Here is a 6,000-nt window from a genome sequence, read left to right on the forward strand (position 1 = left end):
AGTTTTGTCCTGTGGAGATGGAGGGCAATCTAGTTGAGAGCACACTGGCCTCTGCTCTGGCTGTTGGGTTTAAGATTCTCTTTGACTTAGGTCTTCCAGGGTAGTGTGACCCTATAGAGTGCAGAGCAGGTATCTGCTGGCTTTTTGGGTTTGTTTGTTTGTTTTTCTCCCGAAGAAAAGAAAGATAATTTGTTTTGCATGTGATACTGCAGATTTTTTTTTTAAATGCACAGATCACTTGAAATCACCTTGTAAAGGATAGTCACTCTTCATCCTTACATCACTTTTTGGGATTCACCAGTGCAGGTCAAATAAATGGGTCCAATGAGCTTCCAGGGGCTGACTAGTTTCTTTCAGAGTCTAGGATTTCCAGTTGGTGGAAAGGAAGCCCAGCTCTAAAGGCACGTGGTGAAACTGCCCATGCCTACCAGCTCTCTCCACAAATGTCCCTTCTACAGGGCAGGCCCTTTGCAGTTCTGGCATGCATTCACACACACACACACCATTGTAGCTGATAGATCAGTGACTAACCAGGAGCAAACTGGGACTCAGAAAAGAATGAAAGACAACAGAAAGCCATCCCAATTCCGACTTCTGAGGCTCTGCAGTGTTCCTTGGGAGGGCTTTCACTGTGTGAGGTTACATGGGAAGATTCCTGGTCTCTGCCACCTATATGGCCTTGATGGCTATTTGTAGACCTGGTTTATTTCTAAGTACCACCATAGCCTGGCACTGCAGATTCAGCCAGCAGTACAGCAGATCCCTGCCTGACACATGTTCTTGTCGGAAACAGGAAGTGTTTCTAGTGGAAAAGGTAGCACGTAACTGAACTACTGCAGTCACCTGTTAGGGTGTAAAGGAGGAAAAGAAAAGGTTACAGTTTGAGTCCTGCATTGCCTGGCGAAAGAAGACTACTCCAGCATGTGTAGAGGACAACTAACTGCAGATTCTCAGCAATGAAAACCTAGTGGACCAGGCAGAAACTAGACGGATTGACAGAACAAAGGAAAGTCCTTCACTGTCTAATGGTTTTAAATAACATTTTCCAAATCACTGCAAACTTGCTAACAGTCAGTTTGGAATTAACTTTCTCTTTACACCTCCTGTCTAATCACAATTTAGCTAGTCCATCTTCAGAGCTACGAATGTTACCTGTCTAAAACTGCCAATTCTCATGCCTGACCACAGTTAGATGACCAAGTGCCAAGCCACCCACAGCTGTTTAGCATCCAAATTGAAAGTACCAAGAAGTTAGAGAAGCTTTTAAAATCTTTGGCTTGAAAGCAAAACACCATCTCCATTGTAATTGGGTTCCTTTGTCATGAGAGCAGTTTAGAAAAAAGAAACCTAATGAGCAGCGTATGTGGTGGGATAATATTGGCTGACCCTGTGTGCTAGGCAGGGATACTATTACTATGAAAAGACACCATGACCCAAGAAATCAACTTGAGGAAAAGGCTTATTTATTTTCCTTCCCTGAGGTGTTTTCTTAATTGAGACTTCACTCAGATGACTTCAGTTTGTGTCATGCTGAAATAGAATTTCACTCAGATGACTTCAGTTTGTGTCATGTTGAAATAGAAGTAGCCAGAACAGCATGACTGGCTATCTGCTGCTGGGTAGGGTTGGAATGGGGGCTTCACAGAATTCTGCTTTCAGCCTGGTGCTTAGAAGACCATGTAGGTTCCTTGCCTCACAGAAGTAACTGGGCATCTAGATGACAACAGATGATAGAACCTTCTCAGAGTAGATGTATAAATGCTTGGTGAGCTGAAAAGCAGAATCCTAGAGATATGTGGTGAAGGGATTGAGGGAAGAGAACTGAATTGGAAAATACAGAAACATGCTCACATCCACACCACTGCATGTTCTGGACGCCTGCTCTGAGCATGAACAGAGCCAAGGGGTCTTTGGGAACGTTGACCTTTTTCATTATGTGGCTTGAAAACTGACTTCTCATTATAGACCACCAGTGAGAAAGATGGCCTGGCAGGTGCTGATGTTGGAGCCCACAGCACCTGAACTGCTGCTTTTGTAACTTTTCCTTTTTAACATTTGTAATAAAGGTATTTTTAGATACTGAGGAATATAAAGGTATATGTACTTTGCTTTTGAAGTAGCTGGGGGCAGGAGTTGCAAGCTCCTGATGTGATAGCCAGCGGAGCAACTTGTTACAGAATCAATTTGATGTACGGAGGCTTGCCTGACAACTCACTCTGACACTTCCCTGCCACTCCTAGGTCCTGGGAACCCTTTATACCTGGCTCCTGGGACACTAAATTTTCTGGCTACATTCTCAGCCTTTCCACTTTTAACAGCCCATATAGTCCTTTCTCCCTCTGCTCCCCTACAACACTACCCACAGGACTACCCCTCTCTGCTTGACCTACCAAAGCTGACTCCCAAATTCATGGGTCCTGCCCAGGTGCCAACATTGCTGGAGTGTTCCCCAGTAAGACTACAACAGGTGGCAAAACGTGGAGATGAACTGCTCTGGAGACGGTTTTAGGGGATATCGTCTGCTCTTTGTACATGAACAACCACTTACATAGTGGAAGCCTATCGACTGGGATTGGCTAGCAGTTTACCTTGGATTGAACAGTGAGCACTCATACCACCAGGATCTTTGTGGAAGAAGCAATAAAAGGAGACATGGAGAGAGCAGGTTCATCACCAGATCTGCTAAAGACTACTCATCCACTCCATGTTCTGACAAAATACTTAACATCAACATCTTAAAAGAACAAAGACTTATTTTGGTTCATGGTTATTTCTGTCCATTGTCCTTGTCTGTGTTGATTCGATGCTCATATTGAAGCACCATAGCAGTGCGAGGATGAAGGAAAAGGCTTGTTTACTGTGGCAAACTGGATGTAAGTAGAGCGAAGGGAATGCCTCTGCCTAGCTGTCTTCACTCCCTTTTGCCAGGACTCCTAGCCTGTGGGATGGTGCTACCCACATTCAGTAAGTCCTACACACCCACCCCTGCCAGAAGCAGCCTCAGACAACCCAGAGATTCTCATTGCCAAGCTATGGGCTTCTCCCAAGTTGACATCAGTCCTTGCTATCTTACCAAGTCCTACAGGCTTTTCACCCTACCTAGGTCCCCCAACTTCCCAGTTTTAATCTTCCACCCTCTTCCTGTGTTGACTACCCTCTAGGCACATGAACTCTGGTGTCTTCCATTGAAATCACCAAACAAGCTCTCATTTGGGGCCTCTGCATCTGCTTTGTCCTATGTCTGGAACACTTCCTGTGATATTCTCAATTCTGTGTCACACCCTCTCTGGGCACCTGCAAAATGACATGTCTACATTCTTCTGTCCCTGTCTGTACCCTTGACCTGATTTCTCATTGCATTTGCTTTCCGTGTCCTTATTTGTATTTACTTGGGTTATTTCTCTCCTACAATCAGCATGAAGCCTCTTGGGACTAGAGACATCATATTGTTCCTCATATCTTCAAACTCCGGCACGGTAAATGGCACATGGCAGATATACCGTAAATATCACACCAACATCATGAGCACATGTTTCCAGGATGGGAGGGTTCATCAGAGTGATAACCCACTTTGCTCTTTTTCTTAATAAAGAAACTTACCCTCTATTCCTTCGGTGGTAGAAATGTATTGTGTCACCAATCACCCAAGCTCAGGAAGACAGCAGACAGACAAGGATATAAACACTGGGAGTGAGGGATTCTTGTGTGTCAACATTGGCACCTTTGGTGGTTGTGGCAATGAGGATGTCTGGATTAAGTGAAAGAAGCAGGCAGGGGTTCTCATACCTGGAGAGAGAGTTTGCTTAACTCTAGTGACCTCATTCTTTCCTGGCTAATTTCCAGTTACTACATCAAAGGAAATAGGGTTTGTGGGTGTCTTCAGAGAAACCAGTCTATTTTGGACTGGGCTTTCTATAGCAACAGAACTGATGAATATACGTAATAAGAGAATTCATTAGGTTGACTTACACAGGGGCTGGTGGTTCAACAATGAACTGTACGCACTGGAGAGTCAGAGAATTCAGTGACTGCTCCATTCAGGAGTCTAGATACCTCAGTTGTCCTAATCTGGTACTGAAGGCCTGGAGCATTTCTAGAAATGGAAAGCTTGGGTGACTGGTGACAGTAGAGGATGGCAGGTCATATCTACCTGTAACTCCAACTCAAGGGATCAGACATCTCAGCTAGCCTCCAAGAGCACCTGCACACATGTGCACAGACACAGAAATAATACATTTTTTTCTTTAAAAGAAAATTTACTATTTTAACTGACTTTTTTGCCTACATGTACATATTTATATTGTGTGTGTGCCTGGTGCTTGTGAAGTTCAGAAAAGGGCATCAGATCTGGAACTAGAGTTACAGATGGGCCTTAATGTTAAAATGTTACTATTTAGTAAACATGGAAATTTTGCATACTAATGGAGATGTTTGTTTATTTTTACATAAGTAATTAAATATTGGAATAGTTGATACTGTAGGGTGCAGAGCATCATCAAGACTTTTCAGGCCTGATTGATGTTTTGATGTGATCATCAATGCTGAGAACATTGCTTTACATAAATACATAGTAGAAATGGCAGAAGCATTTCAGAAGGCATTGGAAATTGTGTTCCAGGCCAAAGCCAAAAGTTACTTAATGATTTCTTTTTTATGAAACTCAAGCCAGGAGCTCAACAGCTATGTTTTAAAGCCTGTGTTTACTTTGTATGTAGGTATGTATGTGTGTGTGTGTATGGGGACATAGCCACAGCACAAGTGTGGAGGTCTGAGAATAACTTGCAGGAATTGATTTTTTTTTCCCTTCCATCATGGGGACTCCAGGGATTAAACTCAGGTTATTAGATTTGGTGGCAAGTGCCTTTGCCCTCAAAGCCATCTTGTGAGCCCTACAACCAGCGATGTTTGAAATCAAACATTCTAACCTAGTAAAATCAAAGATGTTGGTTTGACACTTCCACATTGAGGAATGGTGATAGAAGAATATTGGGCTTTTATTTCCCACAATTAAATGTTCAAATGAGCAGGAAGCCTTACAGTAAAAACACGCAACCTAGTGCACATTGGTCTTTGGTCTGAAGCAGTGTTTCACACAGTTTATTGTCTTTATGTGGTATTGATGACGTGCACAGAGCTAAGTTTGCATGTTGCATGTTCGGGAACACAGCTGCTGAAGCAACACAGAAACACCCAGATTGGTTACATGTTTGATTTTTGAATTAAGCTTTGCTTGTTGCACAGTCAGAAACTTTTTACTGTTGCCAAATTTTTCACAACCCTCACATTCAGTTACATGACCCCATATGAAAGTGCTACCCAGAGTTAAGTGATTGCATCCAAGGTCCTGTGTGTGCCCCATTCATCTGTCACAGTAACAAATGGCAGCCCTGCTTGCTTATGCCCTTGTCCCCATTCCTCTCCTTTTCCTCATGGTTAAGACAATTTTTGTTTAGGTCATCAATCAAAGTCTACATTATGATAAATTTGTTCCAATGTTAATTCTCTATAGTACAGAAGACTACTTTCAACACTGAAAATGTCAGAATAAAATTAAGGGGATACCTTTTTTTTAAAGATATTGGCGTAGGCACAAGCATGCTAGAATAATAACAAAAGACTCTTTGCTTTTGCATTAGAAAAAAAGTTTAGGACACTAACAGGAGAGAAACTAGCCCCAAGTATCAACAGATGGGACTATATCAAAATTAAAGGTTTCTGCCGGGCAGTGGTGACACACTCCTTTATTCCCAGCACTCAGGAGACAGAGGCAGGCGGATCTCTGTGAGTCTGAAGCCAGCCTGGTCTACAGAGCCAGTTCCAGGACAGCCAGGGCTACACAGAGAAACCTTGTCTCTCAAAAAATACAAACAAAAGTTTGAACAGCAAAGAAAACAATCGGCAGAGCACATAGCCCACAAAAGGGAGAAAATCTTATTTGGCTACACTTGAGACTAGACCAATGCCTAGAGTTTACAAAGAATTGCAGAAATTAAATTCCAG

This window comes from Mesocricetus auratus, unplaced genomic scaffold (genome assembly GCF_017639785.1).
Source record: "Mesocricetus auratus isolate SY011 unplaced genomic scaffold, BCM_Maur_2.0 Super-Scaffold_100006, whole genome shotgun sequence".
Lineage (NCBI taxonomy): Eukaryota > Metazoa > Chordata > Mammalia > Rodentia > Cricetidae > Mesocricetus > Mesocricetus auratus.